This window comes from Hirsutella rhossiliensis (assembly GCF_020360975.1).
Source record: "Hirsutella rhossiliensis strain HR02 chromosome Unknown scaffold00006, whole genome shotgun sequence".
Lineage (NCBI taxonomy): Eukaryota > Fungi > Ascomycota > Sordariomycetes > Hypocreales > Ophiocordycipitaceae > Hirsutella > Hirsutella rhossiliensis.
The window spans coordinates 2,121,813-2,135,008 of record NW_025408672.1 but is presented as its reverse complement, the minus strand read 5'-3'; positions in this window follow the sequence as shown (position 1 = coordinate 2,135,008).

Here is a 13,196-nt window from a genome sequence, read left to right as displayed (position 1 = left end):
TTAAAGTTATATAATAAGTAAACTTTACTTTAAAAAGGGAAAATAAATATTTAAATTAATTATAATTAAAAAGAAGATTTAATTAAATAATCCGCGCTTTTATAAAGTCTTTAAGTATACTTAAAGGAAGGATAGTATTATAAGCTATATATATAAAGTCTTATAAAAAGAGATATAAAAAGTATATATAAAATATATAAAGGTAAAATTAAAAGTAAAGGGTTAAATAAGTAAGGTAAAAGGGTTTAATTCTTATAAAGGTAGTAAATATAGTAAGGGAGTAGTTAAAAAAGTTTTTTATATTATTACTTATATATAGCCTTTAGGGCTATAGTAAGGCTAGTAATAGCCTATGCCTTTATTAGTAGTCCTAGCTAGTTATAAAGCCTTAGGGCTTATAACTAATTAAGGAAAGGGTAACTATAAAGGTAATAATAAAGGAAAGGTTAGTTTAGTTCTTCTTATATAGTAATTTTTCCCCTTAAAGGCCCTAGGGCTATTAGGTTACTCCTTTTTAAACTACTTAGCTATCCCTATCTTTATTTTAGCTAAGAAGGTTAAAAGGGGTTCCCTTCCTTCCTTAAAGCTATAAAGAATAAGTAAGCTAAGGGCCTTCTTTTATCTCTTAAAGGTCTAGTAAAAGACCTTTCTTTCCCTCTTATAGTTTATATACCTTAAGATAAGGTACTTAGCTATATACCTTCTTTAGTTATAATAGTAGTTATCTTAGTCTACCTTATTTATCTTTTTTAAGAAGGAAACTAAAAAGCTAGCCTTAAAAAGAAGCTAGTAAAAAGCTAAGAGGGTCGGCCTAAGCCTCTTTATAAGGTCCTTTTCTAAGCTAAGGGCTAGGTAAGGGGTCTTTTAAATAATTATATAGTACTTACCTAAGCCCTTACCCTTAAGGCCTTTAGCCGCCTTAGTAGCTTAAAGTCCCTTTTAATAGTCCTTAATAGCTTACTAGACCTTTCTTTATAAGTAGCTAATAAAAACTAAAGGGGTCCCTTAGGTAAGGGCCCTTAAGGCTCTTTTAGCTAGCTAGTTAGCTAGCTTATTATTAAAGATCCTTAGGTAGCTAAGGTACTAGTATAGCTATATATTATAAAAAGCTTCTAAGCTAGATAAGAGCCTTTTAATATATATAGCTAGGTTTAAAAGACTTATAACCTTCCTTATAGCGGCTTAAGAGTAATTATTATATTACTTTAATTATCTTTCTTTCTTTTATTTAACGCCCCTCTTTATACTTATTTAGTATCTCGATTAATAAAAAAGATCCTACTTAAAGAAGCTATTAATATCCTCTTAACTACTAAGCTTTTTACTAGTTTTCCCCCTCTTTTCTAGCCGTTACTAGTATATCTATCTTATCTCTCGCTACCTTTATAAGAAGCTATTACTACTTTTACTTCCCTTCTTACCCCTACCTTCCTTTTTATACCTCCTTTTAGCTCCTTCTTTAAAACCGGTTTTTTAGCTTCCTAGGTCCCTCTTACTATAGGATATCTTTAAGAACTATAAAATTAAGCTACGCTTTACGATAAAAGCCTTTATAGTCTATATATAATTTACTTACTTTAAAGTAGTAATAAGCTTTTATTTTATAAGGATAGCTTCTATCTTTAGTCTATAAGGTATAATTTAAATTTCCCTTAAGTTTAGTAAATTTATATTCTTTCTATTTACTTATTTTTATATAAATTCGGTATTATCTTCTTTATAGGGATATAGAAGTCTAAATAAGAGTTTAAGAGTATAAGAGAGTAAAAGAAGTTAGGGGGAATTTCGAAAAGAATTTTAATTAGATATTTCGATAAGGAATTTTAAAGGTATAAGTAGTTAATTTCTTAGCTTAAAAAGAGTAAGCTAGGTATAGAATAGTATAATTAATAAGCGTATAATCGGGCAATTAATAATATAAGTAGAAAGATAGGTTAAAGGAGTATAGGGTAGGATTTCGTCCGGAATTTATAACGAGTATATAAGGGGCTAAATAGTATATTAAAAGAATAGTATTATAAAAGATACTTATAAACTTACTTATTCTATCTACTACTCCTAGGGAAATCCTTTGTCTTTTATAGGCTATTGCTCGCTTACTAGTAGACTAATTAGTTAGCTTCTAGTATATTCTATAGTACTTAAAAAGCTCTATCTATAGTATATCTTCCTAACTTAGTAGGTAGTTTAATTATAACGTAATAGTTAACGTAAGACTATAGGTTTTAATATAAGTAGTAGATTTAACTAGAATGTTTTATGCCCTACTTATTCTTATATCGCGGATATCTTTAGAACCGCTAAGCTAAAATAGGTAATAGGGTATCTATTCTACTTATAATTAACTTATTTATTTTATATATATTTTATTTTATAAAGATAGGCTTATCTTAACCTATATTTCTTAAAGGAAGGTATAGATATCTAGTAAAGGTCTTTTATCTTTAAGGGTTATTCCCTTAAACTATATTATAGAGCCTCCTTTTACTAGCTTATTTTATAGAGCCTCCCTATACCTATTATTTCTTTATAATAGTAAAATAGGAATATAAGGGTATATTCTTATACTAGGCTTATAACCTCTTAAGGTATATAGGTAATAGCGGAATATTAAGAAATTAAGGAATTATATAAGACTTAGTAATAAAGGGGAAGAAAGAGTATAAGGTAGGAATTTTAACGGAATTTATTAGTAGTATATTAGTATATAAAAGAGGTATTAAAGCTAATAATTCTATCTTTATTTATTAGCGGATATACTACCTTATATAGATAATTATAGCTAAACGGAAGAACCTTTTAAGACTAGATTTAGGCTGCTATATAGCCTATAAACTAAGGAATACCCTAAGTATAGCTAGAAGTATCTTAGTTTTATTAATATTTATATTTAAAGGAAGTTAGTTATACTATCTTATAAGGTCTTAGCTAGTATTTTTTAGTTAGCTCTATTCCTTTAATTCCCGATTATATAATACCTAGTAACCTACTTAATATATAATAATATAAAAAATAATAAGTAATTCTTATTTTATAAGATAGGAGTTTATTTATAATTAATATACTACTTATTAACTTATATAATTAAGGGAGTATATTATAGCTACTTTATTTATAGTAGGAAAAAACCGTTCCTTATACTATTATACTTAAGTATCCTCTTTATTTAGTTCTTAGCTAGCTTCTTAAAAGATATTTAAGTAACTATTACTAATAAGCTTTATTAATAAATATATATCTTATACCTACTAGCTAGAAAGAGCTTTTATTAGGAAGTATTAGTTAGCTTCCTTAAGGATTTCTTCTTACTTAGCTAGCTATAAAGAGGCTAGAAGGTTCTTAGTAAAAAGGTCTCTTAAGTAAACTATATAAGTCTTCTTAATATAGTTAGTTATATAGCTCTTTAAGGGAGCTATTAAGGTCTTAAGCTTTAAGAGCTACTACTTAAGAGTTTCTTTTTCTTAAAGAGAGATTATTATTATTATTATTAAGATTATACTAGTAACCTATCTAGAGGTATCTAAAACTTTAGCGTTAAATAAAAGGGAAAAACTAAAGTGCTTAAAGGAAAACCCTCCTTTCTTTTATAGCTAGTTTACCTTAATACTAAGTCGCGGTTATAATATATAAGAATCTTATACTAGCTATCTTAAGTATCGTTTTAGTTAGTCGGAATCTATTAGCTTTATTATAAAGTAACCTTAGAAAGTAACTCCTTTATATATATAAGGTATATAGCGTTAATTAGTAGTATAAGCGTTTTTAGTTAATAGTTAATTATATAATTATCCTTAACCTTATCTTATAACGATATCTTCTTAGGCTTTACTTTAATTTTCCGCTATAAGGCTTAGCGGGCTATTTTTTATTAATGCTAGCCTTTAACTAAGCTAGTAGTTAGGTTATTATACTAGCTTCGCGCTATACTTATTAAGTTATTAGTATCGGCCCTATATTTTTATTTTCCTAGTTAAGGGGCGTAGACCTAAGTTAAAGGGAGATCTTAATAAATTCGTCGCTAGGTCTAGGTAAGCGAGGTCTAGGCTAGCCTACTTATAGTAGGGCTAGACTATTAGTATATTTGTAAGCGCTTTTAAAAGCGCTAATTAGCTAATTAATAAGTAGGTTAGTATAGTTTATTAGTCCTACTAAAAATTAATTATACCCTTAGCTAGATTTAAACTAACTTTAGTATTATAGCTAGTAGTCCTCCTAAGTATATAACTACTATATTATAAGGGTAGCTTAAAGAGAGATTAGCTTTATAGTATTAACGGATTCTATTATAGCTATATATATAGTAGTTAGTAGCTTTATCTTATAAAAGTATTCTTTATAGTAACTCTTATAGTTACTTAAGCTAGTAAAAAAAGCTCTTTACTATATAGAGGTTAGCTTAGAAAAGAGGGTAGCTGGCTTTATGAATTCTATTACTTTAAGATAAAGAGGGCGCTTAAGAGTATCCTACTTATTAAAGAAGATTAAATTATAAATAGTCTTATCTACTTAAGCCTAAAGCTCTTTTACCTACTTATCTTAATCTTAAGGCTTTATAAGAATCGTCCTATAGACTATAAGGGTAGTAAAGTCGTTTTTTAATATTATTATAAAAGAGGGTAGAAAAGTTAATTAAAAATTAGCTTTTTTAGTAAGAAAGGTAAAATAGAGCTATAAAGGATATAAGAAAGGCGCCTTTTTATAAGAAGGTATAAGTAATAAGCGTAGAATCGGGTAATCGATAACGTAAGCGGAACGATCGGTCGAAGGAGTATAGGGTAGGATTTCGTCCGGAATTTATAACGAGCATATAAAGGGCTAAATAATATATTAAAAGAATAGCGTTGCAAAGGATGCTTGCAAACTTACTTATTTTATCTACTACTCCTAGGGAAATCCTTCGTCTTTTATAGACTATTGCTCGCCTACTAGTAGACTAATTAGTTAGCTTCTAGTATATTCTATAATGCTTAAAAAGCTCTATCTATAGTATGTCTTCTTAACTTAGTAGGTGGTCTAATTATAACGTAATGGTTAACGTAAGACTATAGGTTCTAGTATAAGTAGTAGATTTAACTAGAATGTTCTATGCCCTACCTATTCTCGTATCGCGGATATCTTCGGAACCGCTAGGCCAAAATAGGCAATAGGGTATCCGTTCTACTTATAATTAACATATATATTTTATATATATTTTATTTTATTAGGATAGGCTTATCTTAACCCGCTTTTCCTAAAGGAAGGTATAGATATCTAGTAGAGGTCTTTATCTTTAAGGGTTATTCCCTTAGACTATATTATAGAGCCTCTTTTTACTAGCTTATTTTATAGAGCCTCCCTATGCTTATTATTTCTTTATAATAGTAAAATAGGAATATAAGGGTATATTCTTATACTTTTATAGTAGCTAAAAGGTATAAGAGTTCTATTCCTCTTAAGCTTATAACTCTTATAAAGAGAGATATAGAAAGTATATATAAAATATATAAAGGTAAAATTAAAATATAACGACCGGTGTTATTCCTAAGGGATAAACCTATCGAGGGGTTTATATTAGTAGATATAATAGGGCGTGGTCTAAGCAATAATAAGTATATTCCGTTAGTAATAAGTTAGAGGTCGTAGACCGTAGACTATAACTAGGTGATTAGAATTAAAGATAGAATCGTAATAAAGATCTATATTAAAAGCTATCGAGCTATCTATCTAAAGGAGTAAAAGTAAGTAGCTATATATACCTATAAAGACTATCCTTAGATTATAGGCCTAGCTATAATCCCTAACGTTAGATCGTATAAAGCGTAGTAATCCTATTAATTCTAGATTACTTAGATCTCTACGATCCCCTCGATCCCCTTAATCCTATATCTATTAGATAGTCGTGCTAACTATTTATCCGTTAGACCGTATTACGTGCTTAACGCGGTCGACCGTTAACGGCCTAGTAGCCGTAGTCGTAATACGATATCTCCCCTCCTTTTAGTCTTATCTATAAGACCTACTATAGCTGCCTTAGCCGCTATATATAAATATACCCTTATCGCGTCGTACGTAAGTATATCGTTCCTTATTTCTTTATCTTTTTAGGATATACTACTAATAGTATATCTAGTCGTATACTAAAAAATCGTTCCTAAAAAGCCTCTAAGCGCGCTACTCTTACTAAATATATCGACTTAAGTAGAGATCCTACTAATATACCGTGCACTTAATACTTTAAGGCGAAGAAGATAAATTATTAGATAGCCGAAAATTCTTCGCGCTATAATAATTATATTACTAGTAGTCGTCCCTATTATAATAGTATTTTAGTAGCCTCTTTTTATATATATCTTTTAATTCTTTTTACGTATAGTAGCTAATATATTTCTTTTAGTGACTAAATTATTAGCGGAGTAGCGTAAGCTATATTCCGAAGAGGAGGAAGCTAGGGAAGCTTTATTAGAGCTTTAGGCATAGCTTATAAACCTTTAGTTATAAATATCTATCGCCGTTAATCGTTTAGCTCGTATCTAAAAGATTCGGAATCGTATAAAGGAAAAGAGTTCTAAGTTATTTTATTATAGTATCTAAGAAGTAGATGCCGAGGATAGCGTTTTGCCTACGCTCGATATATATAAGCATTAGGTAGTAAATAATTTATAATCGTTAGGCGTTCTTAATAAGGTAAATTAGTCCTTATTTAGTATTAGCAAGGAGTTTACGGATCTTAGTCCTTTAATCCCTCCTAGACCTTCTAGTAAAATTATCGAAGTAGAGAGCTATAGTAGGTTAAGTGCTTAAGTAGTTCCTAGGTATTTTCCTTTAGTCTATATCCCTTCTACTTAATAAGGTATTCTTATTACTAACCTTATTTTCTTATATCTAGTATTTATTTTACTTTATATTCTTAATTATTATCGACTTTAATTTTTTCTTATAGTTTAGCGTTTTATAGCGCTAGTTTTAATAATAAGATATAAAATATTGGGTATATCTATATTATTATTAGTAGCGAAAGTTCGTAGTTAACTTTTAAAATAGTTTTCTTAACCTTAAACGGTCTAAGTTTCTTAAAATCTAATTTATTACTTAGTCGTTTTATTTTAATATTTTATCGTACGAGGTAGACTATATCTCCCTCTTAAAAGATTAGTCCTTATAATCTTTTCCGATTATAGTAAGTAGATATTCGTTCTCTAATAAATTAAAGTTCTTATTATATTTCTTTATATAATTTTTATAGCTAATCTACTTATACTATCGCTCGTTCTACTTATAGTCCTTATCGAGTAACCTTAAATACTTCTAGGTTATATCTATAATTAGCGTATACTAGTAAGAGCTTAGTTATTTCTATAACTAAGCTATTATAAGCTAGTTACGCTATTAGTAGCTATTTAACTTAATCGTTTTATTCGTAGCTAATATAGTATCGTAAATATTATTTAAGCGTTTAGTTAAGTCGTTTTATTTATCTATCTATTTATAGGTAATAAGCTATACTAAGCTTATATTTTATCCCTAATTATACTATAAGAGCTTACTAAAACTTAGCTATAAATATACTTCCTTTATTAAAAATAATCTCGTTTAATAGTCCGTAATTACTAATAATTATTTATAGGAATATATATACTAGCTCTTCTATATTACTTACTTCTTTATATAGTAAAAAGTATCTATACTTCGTTAATCTATTAGTAATAACGAATATACTATCGTACTTAACGTTAGTTATAGGTTCTTTTAATAGTAGTAGCTTTATAATATAATTAAAAGCTATTAAATCCTATAGTTTCTCTAGTACTAGTAGCGGTTGCAATTTTCTATATAGTTTATATCGTTTAGCTTTACTTCGTACGTAAAGTTTATATTCTTTAATAACTTATTATACTACTTCTTTAAGCTATAGGAAGTTATATTATCGTTTAATCTATTCTATTATTCTTTAGATTCCTTAGTATCTATATATTAGATATTTATATATATCTTATATAACTTTATCTTATAATACTAGTAGTATTTAGATTTTATTTTTATATATTAAAACTTCTAAATATTCTATATTATATCTATTTAGTACTTTATATTCTTTTATCTATTTTAGGATCTTTTAGTATATTAAGTCGTTAGGTTATACTTTAAGTATTATATTTAGCTATCGTTGCTAGTAGTTCCCGTTTTCGTTAATTTCTAGGAGCTATCCTTTCGCTATAGGTGCTTCTATATCGTAGTTACTTCGTCGACTAAGGGTATTAGCTCGACCGTTTTCTATTCTTTTTCTATAGATTATTTCGTAGTCGAATTCTAATAAGTATTTAGCCTATTAGATCTATTATCTATTTAACTATTACGTCGTTATAAAATATAAGATATTTTTATAGTCTATATAAACCTTAACTTTATATTTACTTCTAAGAAGGTAGTATCGAAATTCCTTAAAAGCTTAAATAATTATAAGGAATTCTTTATTATAGATAAGGTAATTAAGTTCTACGCTATATAGCTTCTTTAAGTAGAATATAATTAGTCGTAGTCTTCCTTTATTATCTTTTTATCTAATTTATACTCTTAGAGCAAAGTCTAATATATCGGTTTTAAGTTCGATTTATTATTCTAGATCGAAGGTAGTTAGGACTAGTTTTTACGTAATCGTAGTCTTAATATAATCGAAAGCTTTATTAGCTTTATTATCCTATATAAATTCTTTTTCCTTCTTTATTAAGTCGTATAGTAGTACTATAATCTTTCCGAAATCTTTAATAAATCGTTAGTAGTAATTTATAAATCCTAGGAAACTTTATATATCTTTAACGTTCTTTAGCGTTAGCTATTCTTTAACTAAGTTAATCTTATCTTATTATATTCGTATCTCTCTTAGTAAGATCGTATATTTAAGGAAGTTTACTTTCTATATATAAAACTTACTTTTCTTTAGTTTAACTAGTAACTTTATATTCTAAAGTATATAAAGTACCTTATAGACGTATTCCTTATATTCTTCTAGGGTATCCGAGAAGATTAAGATATTATCTAAGTATACTACTATAAAGATATCTAAGTATTCTCGTAGGATATTATTAATTATCTATTAAAAGGTAGCTAGTATATTTATAAGTCTAAATAGTATTACTAGGTATTTAAATAATCTAAATTTCGTTTTATTAGCTATTATCTATTTATATCCCTTTTTTATATATATTAAGTTATAAGCGCCTTTAAGATTAAGGGCTATAAACTATTTTTTACTATATAGTCGGTCTTATAGTTCCGATATAAGCGGTAATAGTATTCGGTCCTTTATTATAATATCGTTTAAGCGTCTATAGTCGATAACTAGTTATAGCTTACTGTTTTTCTTTAGAATAAATATAACTAGGTAGCTTACTTCGGATATTAATATTTATATATATCCCTTTTATAGATTCTCGTTAAGGTAGTCGCGTAGCGTTTATAGTTACTTTTCGTTTAGGTTATAGATTTTATAAAACGTTAGCGTTATTCTATCCTTAAGATAAATTTCGTAGTCCTATTAGCTATATTTAGGTAACCCTATCTTAAGTTCTTCCTTAAAAAGTTTATTATATTTCCGGTATTCCTAAGGGATATTCTTTATTTTATCTTATAGGCTTTATTCTTTCTTTTAAGAGCTAGTTTCTCTTAACTTAAGCTCTTTATTAATTTATTTAAGGTCTTTCCTTAGAGTAGCAATAACTCTTTAGATCTTTATATTATATCCTTTATTCTATTTATATCGGATACTAGGTTATATAGCCGTATTAGTTAGTACGTAGGTCTTATTAATCGATTTTATTATATCCGCTAGTTCGGTTACTATTTTCGTTTATATTACTAAAGCCTATAATAATTTACTTAAACGGTTATCCCTTTTATCCTATTTAGTAGCTAAATTATCGTAAAATTTTACTTTCTTTTAAATCTACTAGTCCTAGAAACTTATATCTTCGTCCTAATATAGCTAGCTAGTTTTCTAGTTAATTAGTAGGTTGCTCTCCTATAGCTATAGAAGCCCTAATATAAGGTTATATTCTTTAATATCTATAATATCAAAGTTAACTTATTCGTTATAGCCTTAGATATTAATATTAAGGTAATTAATCTCTATATTAATAATTCCGTTATTATAGTTAAAGGCCTCTCCTTTAATATTTATAAGTTTATATAGATCTTTCTTATATCTATATATAAGTTAGTAACGATTAACGACTCTAGGTAAAACGTAATTACCTATCGCGCTATAGTCTAAAAGTATACGCGCGTAATATCCCGCGATTTAGATATCTAATACTATTTAGTTACTATAGCCTACCGTTACTATATATAGGGTCCTTAGATCTTATCGTATCGTGCTAGTCTATAGCCCTTTTATAGATAGCGTACCTTGTTTTTTACTTAGTCCTTATTTATTTTATTTAAGTATTCTTCTTCGATTTATTATTAATATCGTTTCTTTATATTTTCGTCGTATAGTATTATATTAGGGCTTAAGAGACTAATTTCTTATAGCTAATTAAAGATTTTTTATTTCTTAACGCTATATCGTTTATATTATACTACTTCGTAGTTAATTGCGTACTATACTTTATAATTCTATTTATTTTTATACTAAAGGTCGAGTTTTCGTTTTATATCTTTCTATTTCGTATATAGTATTTCTATATCGATTCTTCCTTAGTCGAATATAGCTTATAGCCTTTATACGTATTACTAATAATCTTTTAGTATACCGTTATATCGTTTATACTATACTTATGCTTTTTTATATTTATAAACTTTTTAGTTTAGGTATATATATTCGTTATAATCTTCTTCGTTATATTTAATTTATTACGTAAGTCTTTAAAAGATTAATAGTTTAGATGCCTTAAAGCGAGTAGTATTATACTATTCCTCTATTTTAATATATTTATAGATTTTATATATCTCTAAAAGATATCTCGTTAATAAACTATAATTATCGTAGTATTTAAGTAGCGTACTATAATCGGGTTCTAATAATATAACTTAGTCGTTTAGGTAGCGTTAATCGATTTTCTAGTAGTCTAGTTCTATACTTAGGTAGGGTTTCGAAAGTACTTATCCTTTAAACCTAACTAAGAAGGCATTATATTATACCTTTATCTAAAAGTATATTATATAATCTAGGTAGATATATAATATCTATAAAATATACTTATAGTGCTTATAAGTAAGTAGTATTTATAGATCGTCTTTAAATTCTCCTTATAGTTACTATTTTTATTATAGAGCTATAAAGGTATTAACTACGGCGATAGCTATAACGTAGTCTCCTTTACGTAATACCGGTTAATATCGAGTTAATATAGCTTATTAGTTTTCTATAAGAATTTAAGGTATTTATTAGGTTTTAATTTTAAGTATTTCTTTAAATTCTTTAAAGTATAAAGCGTATTCTCTAATTATAGTATTTTCCCTTAATAGCGAGGGTAGTAATACGAGTTCGTTCTTATCTTCTATTTCTTTAGGTATTTCTTATTCTTTAGAGCTTATATTATCGATACTTCGTTATTCTTCCTTAAGTTATTATCTAAGTTTCGTAAGTATAAGGGCTATATCTATATCTTCTTTATTATATTACTTATAGACTACCTATCGTTATTATCGATTTTTATTTTATATATCTTCCTAGAATCGTTTACCGTTCTTCTTAATCTAGTCTTAGGAGACTCCTTTAAGGTAAGGGTATTCTAGTTCTACGAATTTAACTTATTTCTATATTTTAGGATCCCTTTATTATATTATTATAAGGGTTTTCCTTAGTAGCTTTAAGAACTATCTAATACCGTTCTTATCGCTTAGGTATACTATATATTTATCGTCGTAGTATATAGTCTAACTAAGGAGTTTATACTTTAGTTCCTATCTATTAATAGCGTTTAGGTATTTCTTACCTTCTAGGGCTAGTACCTAGTAGGTTTTCTTCTCCTTACGAGGTTATCTATATTCTTTAGAGTAATATCTAAGTTTTCTATAGTTAAAATACTTTCCTTTACTTTTCTATATTACGTCTAGATTTATCCTACCTAGGTTAGTTATATAGGCGTAGGTAATAGGAGTTTCGCGCTTCTTTTTATAGTTAGCGCGTTAGTTAAAGTTATTCCTATAAGAAGGGTTCTAGTTTCCTCTTCCTTATTTCTTTTCTTAGCGTCGCGTATACTATCTATCGTCGATTCGTACTACTATAGCGATATAGTTTAAGAGGCCGTTAGGTTAATCTTCCTTATAGAGTTCGTCCTTAACTTCTTCCCTAAGTCCGTCGTAGAATCGCAATATAAGGGGTTCGTCGTCCTATTTAAGTTTTAAGGTAACTTAACGGAATTTAGTAGTATAGTCCGATATTAAGGTCTTTTATCGGAGTTCTTAAAGTTTTTATTCGGCTTCTCGTTCTTTATTAGTTATTCTAAATACCTTAGTAATAGCTTCTTTAAATCCTTAGAAACTAGTAAAGACTTTATCTATTTCGCTATTTCGTTATACTAGTTAGTTATCGAGATAGTCCCTTATAATAGGTCTAAACTAAGTAAGTACCGTTCTAGATAAATAATTTCCTACGTAGAGTACCTTTTTAACTAGGTTTAAAAGTTTCGTTAGGTAGAACTAGTAGTAGGCCTTAAGTTAGGTAAGAAAGTCTTAAAGAGTACTATAAGTACCGTTGAATAGTCCTAGCTGCTTTAGTTTAACTACTTCTCTAAGGTCCCTAACTTATCTATTGCCTCTTCCGTTCCTAAGTAACTATACCTTATATCAAAGGGTAATAATCTCGCGTATTATATCCTAAGGCGATATAGTAGCTCTAGAGTTAGTTAATCTAGTTTACTATATAGGCATATTAATAGTTTACGATATTACTTAGAGTAACGCGGTATTATACTAAATAAGAGCTTTTAACGTATAACGACTAGTATTATTCCTAAGGGATAAACCTATCGAGGGATTTATATTAGTAGATATAATAGGGCGTAGTCTAAGTAATAATAAGTATATTACGTTAGTAATAAGTTAAAGGTCGTAGACTATAGACTATAACTAGGTAATTAGAATTAAAGATAGAATCGTAATAAAGATCTATATTAAAAGCTATCGAGCTATCTATCTAAAGGAGTAAAAGTAGGTAGCTATATATACCTATAGAGACTGTCCTTAGATTATAGGCCTAGCTATAATCCCTAACGTTA